Genomic DNA, 10330 nt, shown 5'->3' with positions numbered 1-10330 from the left:
TTTAAGTGTGTGTGTGTGTGTGTGTGTGTGTGGCCAGCTCAGCCCACCAGGGGGCGGGGCTGGCTGGCATGTGATGCTGGGGGATTGAACCACAGTCCCTGTGCTTTGCTAAGCTTGCTCCAAGTAGGTGCTTTAGACCACTGAGCCATCTCACCAGCCCCTCATCTGTTCTTTATCTCTATAATTTTATCATTTTCAAGAATGCTTTTTTTTTTTGGTGGTATGAGGGATTAAACTCAGGACCTTGTGCTTGCATAGTCTTATTCCACAGGCAAGCACTTATTCCACTGAGCCATCTCCCTGGCTCAAGAATGCTAATAAAAGAAATCATATACTAAATAAATTTTGACAATTTCTTTTTCCACTAAACACAATTCTCTGGAGATTTCTCCAGGTGTTGTACATATTGGCAGTTCACTCTCTGCTGCTGAGCAGTATTCTTTTTTTTTTTTTTTTTTTTTTGCGCAACTGGGGATTGAACTCAGGCCCTTGCGCTTGCCAGGGAAGTGCTTATTCCACTGAGCCATCTCTTCAGCCCATGCTGAGCAGTATTCTATGACAAAGATGCACCACATACCACAGTCTATTTAATCATTTACGTGGTAAAGGGATCTGGGCTTCAAGTTTGAGGCAATTAGAAATAAAATTGCTATAAATATTCAAATATGTGTTTTTGTATGAATGTCTTCCTTTCTCTGAGATGAATGCCCAGAAGTTACATTAATACTTGTAATTCCTGCTTCTGGTTCCAGACACTTGTCAGCTGCGGTTTACAGTGCAGTTATGGCCAAGTCCAAGAACCACACCACACACAACCAGTCCTGAAAAGGGCACAGAAATGGAATCAAGAAACCTTAGTCACAAAGATACGAATCTCTGAAGGGAGCAGATCCCAAGTTCCTTAGGAACATGCGTTTTGCCATGAAGCACAACAAGAAAGTCTTCAAGAAGATGCAAGCAGAGCACAGCAGCCAGCGTTTGATCCCCAGCATGCCATGCTGGCGCCGCCCTTGGGGCACACTGAGATGGTGATTGAGACTGGGCATGGTGGCGTGCACCTATAATCCCAGTGCTTGGGAGGCTGAAAACCAGAGAATCACTATGAGTCCAATCTACGGAGTGAAACCCTGTAGACCTTGTACTAAATACATTTAAAAAGAAAGAAAAAAAGAAGATGTGAGCAAACAATGCCAAGGCCATGGGTGCACGTGCTGAGGCTATCAAGGCCCTCATTAAGCCAAGATGGTTAAGCCCAAGATCATCCCAAAGGGAGTAAACCACAGGCTCGCTCGACTTGCCTATGTTGCCCACCCCAAGCTTGGGAAGCATATGCGTGCTCACATTGCCAAGGGTCACAGGCCTTGACGGCCAAAGGCCCAGGCTCCAGCCAAGGCCCAGGCTCCAGCTTTTGCTTCAGCCCTGGCTCCCAAAGATGCCCAGGCCCCCATGAAGGCTCCACAGTAAAAGCCTCTTAACTGCTGGTGTAAAAACAGAAGGACTGATGTGACCCCTGGGGTGCCATCTGGGGGGGAGGGGGTGTCCTCCTATGCTCTTTGTATAAATAAATCTAAGGCAGGATAAAAAAAAATTGAAATTCCTAAGTCAAAATGCTCTGTTAGGATTCTTAACCTTACATTACAGATGGAGTAATAGAATAGAGGGCAAAGACCTGTGATCAAGATCACATGTCAAAGTCAGGACCTAAGTACAAAGTAAGGACTCTTTTTCATTTCTCTTCAAATTCTGCTGAACAAGTCCTAACAAAGTCAGGTTGCCCAAAGCTAATTTTTATGATGGTGGCTAGTACATTTGAAGACAGGCTATATATAAATACAACATTCTACCATTTAACATTGTTTCTGAATGTGAAACTATGAGTAAGATTAGAAAAGCCTATACTTTTGTATAGGTTAGAACTGAGAACTCATGAAAATCCCAGCAGTCTTTCCAAGGATTTTTCTCATTTGGAACTTTTACACACACAAATAATGGAAAATTCTTTTACTAAATTTTTGCTAAGACAGATTATTTTCATCTGCTAGGATTTTCCTTGGTCTGGTCTAGAATTAGAAATAACTTGGATTAAAAAATGCTTCCCAGGGCTGGGGAGATGGCTCAGTAGAATAAGTGCTTCCCCGGCAAGCGCAAGGGCTTGAGTTCAATCCCTGGTTCCACAAAAAAAAAAAAAAAAAAAAACTTCCCTAATTGGATTTGGACTGAATGCTCTGGAGGAGGTTTTTGCTCTGAAGGCTTATTTCCCTTCCTCAGAGGACAGGACTATATTCTGACACTCTGAATACAATCAAGTTATTCACTAGCCTTTCAGTTATAAACATTTATTTCTGGAAACAAAGGCTGCTTGGTCTTTTCAAGAAGGCAAACTGACCCAATTTCTGTAAACAGACACCAGAGGGCGTTAAAGGTTCCAAGTAGGAAAGGCCATCAGATGGAAGTTCCCAGAGCCCTAACTGTGCCTCTTGGTAATCAAAGGCCACCAAAAGAGAAGAGGGTGCAGAGTGGGGTCTTGAGTGCTAAGGAGCTAGATCGATTGTCCTTAGTTCTCCTTGGCATCGAGCGCCTGAGATTACTTCTCCCCAGATCTCTGTAAGATGCTCTTCAGACAGCCAGATCTGTTATATAATTTTTGAACACTTGCCAGTTTGGTACAATATACTTAAGAGATTTATCAGAGAGAGAGACAGACAGACAGACACTATCAATGTTACTCCCCATGCTGCTAAGATAAAGGCATGGCAGACATTTGCACAGGTTTTTTTGTTTTTTGGGTTTTTTTTGGCGGAACCAGGGATTGAACTCAGGCCCTTGGGCTTGCCAGGGAAGCGCTTATTCTACTGAGCTATCTCCCCAGCCCCTCTGTCTCTTTTCTTCAGGCTGCTCATATCTTGAGAGAACCTCCCCGGCCAGGAACTGTGTCAGAACACTGTACTTTTCATGCATCCTAGGATTCTTATCAGCCAAATGCTGTGACTGGCATGCACACTTCTGCCTTTCTTCCACCTACTTCTCATACTAAAAAAAAAAAAAAAAAAATCCAAAAAAGTAGCAGGTTAGACGGAGTGGTGAAGCAGAAATTATATAAGAGGGGGCTGGCAAAATAGCTCAGCAGACTAAAGAGCCTGCTTGGGCAAGCACAGGACCAGTGTTTGATCCCCAACACCATATGCCATTCCAGCCCCACCCCCAGGGTGGGCTGAGCTGGCCAGAGTCTAGGTGTAGTGGTGCACACCTGTAATCCCAGCACTGTGGAGGCTGAAACCAGAAGGATCACCAGAGAGAGAGAGAGATTATATAAGAGGATCCAATGAATTTTGCTTTGTAAATTCTAGCTGGATGTGGTAGTGCAGGCCTGCAATCCCAGTACTCAGGAGGCTGAAGCAGGCCTACTGTGCGTTGGAGGCCAGCCTAGGCTGCAAGTTCAAGGCCAGCATGGTATGAAACCCTGTCTCAAAAAAGAAAAAAAGTTCTTGTAAAGCTAGTAAACTCTCAAGAAAATGTGTACTGAGACAGTGTGATCTTTGCTCCTGAACCCTTACCTCCAATCCTGACTCTCCTGCCACTAAAATTTGGCCAACTAGGTTTAATTCCCTGCATCTGTAGGTCACTGAGTCTTTTTCACAGAAAAGAATACTACTTTCTTCTCCACAGAAACAATATGTGAATCAGGTGGAGTGCATTTTGAAACAAAGTGCCCTATGAATGTAAGAATCAATTTGGGAGAAATGTCACATGACCTTCCATTCTCAAAAATCATGTGGGAGTACAGGGAAAAAGGAACCCTCCTCCACTGTCAGTGGAAATTCCTCAAAAAAATAGGATTAGGGGCTGGTGAGATGACTCAGTGGTCTAAAGCACCTACTTAGAACAAGCTTAGCAAAGCACAGGGACTGCGGTTCAATCCCCCAGCACCACATGCCAGCCAGCCCCGTCCCCTAGTGGGCTGAGCTGGCCACACACACACACACACACACACACACACACACAAATAAATTAAAAAGAAAGAAAAAAAGAAAAAGGCCAGCCAGATAGCTCAGCAGATTAAAGTTCCCTCTTAGGCAGACGCAGGGACTGGGGTTGGATCCCAGGCATGCCACGCCAGCCAGCCCCGCCCCCAGGGCATGCTAAAACAGCAATTGAGACTGGGTGTGGTGGTGCACACCTGTAACCCTGTGAATTAAAATAAATTAACTTAATTTAAAAAGTTAATTTTTATAAGCAGGAAAATCACCTTTGCTCTAAAATTTTCTCTCAGTTGGAGGCAAGGAATGGTATTAGGTAGACATCATGTGGAGTAACAGAATTCATACACTAGAAAGAGAAATGTACCTTTGAGTCCTAGCATCTCAGCACCTGCCTGGCCAGTGCAAGGTCCTGAGTTCTATTCACAGTACCAAAAATAAATAATAATCCTTAAAACACTGCATAGCTATATAGCCCCCTTGCCTTTATAGGCCATAAGTACTATAAGGACTAAAGGTTAGTTTTGTTATGGTTTTAGGTTATATAAATATTTAAATATCTGCTAATTGAAAACATAAGCAGGGGCCGGGAGATGGCCTAATAGAATAAGTGCTGGCCTGGCAAGCGCTAAGGCCTGAGTTAAATCCCTGGTTCTGCAAAACAAAAAAAAAAAAAGAAAGAAAGAAAGAAAACATAAGCAATGATTTTAAAGCACATCTTCATGTTTTGCAGCAAGATACTTGCTTCCAAAAAAAAAAAAAGGATACTTACTTCATAAAGCTATGCCAAAGCACAGTAGGTTCTCAATAATACTGAATGAAAGAAATTATATTTTAGAAAAAAAAAATTTTAAAGAAAAATTTTAAATATGTAAACATTATAAACATGACACTAGATATTTTTAGGTATATGCTACTTTGTCAAGAAAAACAAGTTGAAAAAAGTCACTAAAGAAATTTGAAAACTGAGCCAGGGAGACAGCTCAGCAGCATAAGAGCCTGCCTTGAAAGCCTAATGTCCTGAGTTCAATCCACAGTAGCAATAAAAAGAGAGAGAAATTTGAAAATGTACTTGGGGGGCCGGGGAGATGGCTCAGTGGAATAAGCACTTCTCTAGCAAGCACAAGGGCCTGAGTTCAATCCCTGGTTCTGCCAAAAAAAAAGAAAATGTACTTGGATATAACTTTTACCTTTAGAAGTAAGCTTTCATTACTTTTTTTCTTTTTTAAATGTATTTAGTACAGAGTCTACAGGGTCTCACTACACAGATCAGACTTGTAGTGATCCTCTTGTTTTTCAGCCTCCCAAGCACTGGGATTACAGGCTTATACCACTATGCCCAAACTCAGTTGCAGTCTCAGCATGCCCTGGGGGTGGGGCTGGCATGGCAGGCCAGGGATCAAACCCCCAGCCCCTGCATCTGCCTAAGCATGCACTTTAATCTGCTGAGTTATTTGGCCGGCCTAAGAAGTAAGCTTTCTTGAGAAGCCAAGGAATAAAATATTCATGGTCTGGAGTTAAAAGCACATCTGTTATGTCTTCAGAAGATTCTGGTGAACACGTAGCATGATCCTAATAATAATGCAGGAAATTACATTAAACTGCTGTTCATTGTAAACCTCACTTTTACAGCTGGATGCAGTGTTAATCACAGTGTTACAGAAGGCTACCCAGCAGTGAGCTGAACACTAAGCTGGCTTTCCCAGCTTGTTTGTGTGTGTACCTCTGCTCTTCTTTGTGGTGAAGACAGGCAGTTGTGAACTGCTTGGAGTAAGTGTGGAGGAATAAAGCCCTGGAGTCTCAGCCGCTCATCTGCAGAACGGGTAGGGATGGGACCACTTTTCTTTCTGAAATTCTAAGTGAGAAGACCAGCCCCAGACAAGTCAAGCTGAGGACCCAATTTACAACCTCCAAGACCTTCATGGCACAGATATAGTCCACAGTCCACACCTTGGCATCAGCCTACAAGGAGCTGCTAAGACCTCACAACTCCTTAAGGCACTATAGTTTAATGGTAAATGAAGAAACATAAGTCTTTTTTTTTTTTTTTTTTTTTTTGATGGTCAAGGAATCTTTATCTGCGGGTGGCAAAAGGCCAAGACATTTTAGTACTTAAACACACTTAATAGTGACTTTTATGCAAGGTAAACCAAGGAGGGCTGAAAAGAATACTAACAGAAAAGTGGAGGACCAGGACAAAGGCATTGTGAGCCCAACCACTGCAAGCTGCAGTGTAGCCCTAAGTCTCAGCAAGAGCACATAAGCCAAAATTACTGACTTCTTTCCTTAACCAACCCTGAACAACCAGTATGTTTTTCTTCTGAAAGTCTTGCTATTGGTTGAATTCGTTTAGCCAGCATAACACAGCAGTCATTCTTACAACAAATCACATTATCGGTAAGATACACTGCACACAACACATTCAGAATCACTGTTTGCTCTTTCTTTGCCTTTGTCTTTTCTTCCCTGAACGAGTGGGTATTAGAGGAGTCTCTTGTATCTCTTTTACACTGGACGCAGGCTGTTTGAAGACTATCTCATAATCTCTATCAACATTCATTTCGGCAACTTCTGATTTTTGCTTCTCAAAAAATGCTGGTGTACAAACTAGTGTAGCGCTCTGGCTATGTGAGGAATTCAGGGAGAGCCTTTTGAAAGCCTTTTCTTCTTCTTCTTAGGTATGCCTGGTGCCTTCATTTTTGGTGGAGACCTCAAATTACTCAGGAAAATATTAATTGCAAAAGAAATTTTTTTTCTTTTTTTTTTTTACAATTTGTTGGGTTTTATTTTATTTAATTTTTTTTGCGGAACCAGGGATTGAACTCAGGTCCCTACGCTTGCCACGCAAGCACTTATTCCACTGAGCCATCTCTTCGACCTTTTTTTTTTTTTTAATCTCAATATTTATTTACTAAAACAGATTGTAGAATAGATTTAACCCACATGGTTAGTTTATCAACATTAGAGTTAGACTAATAAATTATGAATGGGTTTGTCTTTCTTCTTAAATCGATCTTCCATACGTAACTTCTGTAGCAGTGTCCAATTAAGATTACACCTTTTCACTGCCTGGTATATCGGATGATGAAAAGGAATTTACCAGCTATCTTTATGTATCTTTTCTGGTTGCATTAAAAAAAACAAACTAGGGCCTGAGAGATGGCTCAGTAGAATAAGCACTTCCCTGGCAAACGCAAGGGTCTGAGTTCAATCCCTGGTTCCGGAAAAAAAAAAAAAAAAAGACAAACCAGGAGTCTGTCACCAAAGAGGCAGCTGTTCATTGTTTCAGCTACTATCTTGGCAACATCTTCAGAGTAAAACTCCACAAAGGCATAGCCTCTGCTATTTACTTTCCTTTTACTTCTGAGAAGTCGGAATCTTGTAATACTGCCAAACTGGGAGAAATATGCTTTGATCTGGGATTCAAAAAGTACCAGAGGTAGGTGTCCCACGAAGATTACTCTGAGTGTAAGTTCTTCTTGCTTTGTTTGCTGGGTCACGTGGCATCAAACATGCACCACCTCCTTCTGGAACTGCGCATCTTCCTGCAGGTTCAGAGACAGAATGGGGGGACAGGGCCAGAGAACACTACCATGCTAAAGGTACCCCAGCATGCAGCTCCACGTGGCACTGCTGGAAACCCTCACACGCTCGCTGCTTCAGATACATGAGTTTTAAAACAACAATGCAATCTCAAAATAAAACTAAAAATTGAAATATTAAAAAATAACATAGCATCTCCACTTTACCCCCTTCTTTTTCAGCTTATTTTGCTACATTCATTCCCAGCTTGTGACATGGCCAGAAAACTGATTCCTTTCTCTCACCTTCAAGCATCTGCATTCGCTTGAAGAGATTTTTTGTAGCTTATTTCCTTGGATACCACTTTTGGCACAAACTTCCCCTCCCTACACATTTACATACTGTTCCCCTTTACATCTCACAGCACAGCCAAATTTCCCTAGCTGCCCCCACCAGACACCTTCCCCAACTCCCTGACTAGACCTGCCTCTACAGCTGAGGTGGCATGTGCAATGGTGCAATGTAGCATGTCCTTCTGGCATTACGGTATTTCTGAGAGATTTGTATAACATGATTAAATACAACACTGTACTGTGTACAAAATATCTTTTTTATTCTTTATTTTTAAGTATTTGGCACAGGGTCTCACTACGCAGTTCAGACTCATAGTGATCCTCCTGTTTTCAGCCTCCCCAGGACTGGGATTACAGGTGTGCATCACCATGCCCAGTCTTGGTGGCCATATCAAAGTGCCCAAGGTTGGGACTGGCGTGGCATGTGGTGCCAGGGATGGAACCCTGGTCCCTGCACTTTCCTTAGTCCACTGAGCTATCTCACCAGCCCTAAGATCTTATATTTTATTACTGTTGTATTTTTATATACCATTCCCATCTTAATTCTTTAGATGACTGTGGTCCCACAAATATCCAAATACTGTAGATATCACGTTAGTCTCACACTACATAAGAATACTTTATTAGGGCCTTGGGCTCAACTTGGTTCTCCAGGCCATATAACAACACTGTACGATTTCTCAGTGGTTAGATGCATCAGAACTTTCTTGAAAGGCTTCACTAGGCTCTGTCTGCTCATTTTTCCTGGGAGAAAGGTGCCTGATACCTAATGATCAATTATAACACAACCAGGTTCACAGACATTCAGTGGTATTGGGATATTATAAAGGGATAAAAGGTAGTGTGAGAAGAGAGATGTAAATGCATTCTTTCAAGAGTGGCTATGCAAAAGGTTCGGTGCACAAAGTAGACTGTTAGCTTAGCCTGGGCCCGAAGGCCAGCCCTGGACCATCTACCTGCCCACCCCACCACTCAAGAGTGACACTTGATGAGGAACACATTTCAAATACCAAAACAATCAAGCCAACCGATTTTTCTACCTAAGATAAATGATTATAGTAGATGCCCTATTTTTTTTTTAACTTATTTATTTATGTGTGTGTGTGTGTGTCCAGCTCAGCCCACCAGGGGGCAGGGCTGGCTGGGCATGTGGTGCTGTGGGATTGAACTGCAGTCCCTGTGCTTTGCTAACCTTGTTCTAAATAGGTGCTTTAGACCACTGAGTCATCTCACCACCCCCAATGCCCTATTTTTTGGCTCAATAATACCTCATTATTCCCATCAAGAGCAAATTACCAGGTGAAAATACAGTCTTTTGTTGTAACTTGTAATTCTTTAAACTAAAGACAGTAAGTATCAACTGTGTCTGGGTTCCTCTGGCATAGGCCCAATGGATTTATGTCTAACCTAGAATATAATGCAAAGAAATAAGCAGGAGGGACTGGTGGCCCACCTCTAACCTTAGGTAAGGAAGGTTTCATTTCTTGCCAGGTTAGGCACATGGTCAGGACACAAACTTTATCCTACTTCCTTTGGATAAAGGGATTTTCAGTAATAGAATAATTTGAAAATCTCTGCATATCTACGTATGTAAGCAGCACTACAGGGTGTAAAGCGTGTGCTGTTTTCCTTGCCATTCAAGTTACTACATAAGGTAGGAAAGGAGAGAGGATGAAGCAAGTGAAATATGCCATCAGGAGGCTGAGCAGGAGGATCACTGAGCATTTGAGGCCAGCCTGCACTACACAGTGAGTTCAAGGCCAGGTTAGACTACATAACAAGACACTATTTCAAAAAGCTAAAAAAATAAAAAATAAAAATATACCAGAAGGTTAACACATTTTTGAGAGCTGGTAACTTGTTAAGAATTCAGGGGCCGGAGAGATGGCTCAGTGGAATAAGCACTTGCCTGGCAAGCGCAAGGGCCTGAGTTCAATCCCCGGTTCCACCAAAAAAAAAAAAAAAGAATTCACCCAATCCAATTTCCCCAACTGAACTTACCAGCAAAACTTTGTAGTCCAGGCTCTCTGCCAGGTTCCTCACTGTCATGGTCACAGTTGTCCACTTTCCCCAATTTGACATCATTTCCTCCTGGCTCTTCCTTCTCCCTGTGAAAGTGTGAAACGCTACACTTCGTTGTCAATCCATGTTTTCAGGGCCCCTAGCAGGGGTCTGCAACAAGGGACTGGACCCATGTACAAGCCCTACTTTTCAAAGTCAAACTGCTCTGAGGATGCCAAGGAAGGACTGGGAGCTCCCCACTAGCTGCCTTCTCAGCCGTTTCCTTCACCTCCACTGCACACAAGAAGAAACAACCTTGAAAGTGTCACTGTGAAACTGGAAACAAAGCTTCCATCCTAGAGATGTATGATCCTTCTCTAGCTTACACTGTAACAACAGTTGCTTTTGTACAGTGCATCTTCCTTAGCCTGCCCTGTTTGGCTTGATAGGGAGGAGGGATGCACTGATGGCAGAACA

At 42.5% G+C, this 10330-nt stretch overlaps 1 pseudogene; it reads right to left on the bottom strand.

Moving 5' to 3' along the window:
- Positions 1–6944: 6944 nt before the first annotated feature.
- Positions 6945–9901, bottom strand: LOC101574614 (annotated as a pseudogene).
- Between the last annotated feature and the right edge of the window lie 429 nt (positions 9902–10330).

This window comes from Octodon degus, unplaced genomic scaffold, assembly GCF_000260255.1.
Source record: "Octodon degus isolate 3935 unplaced genomic scaffold, OctDeg1.0 scaffold00222, whole genome shotgun sequence".
NCBI classification, from domain to species: domain Eukaryota; kingdom Metazoa; phylum Chordata; class Mammalia; order Rodentia; family Octodontidae; genus Octodon; species Octodon degus.
This window is presented reverse-complemented; position numbering and strand designations above follow the sequence as displayed.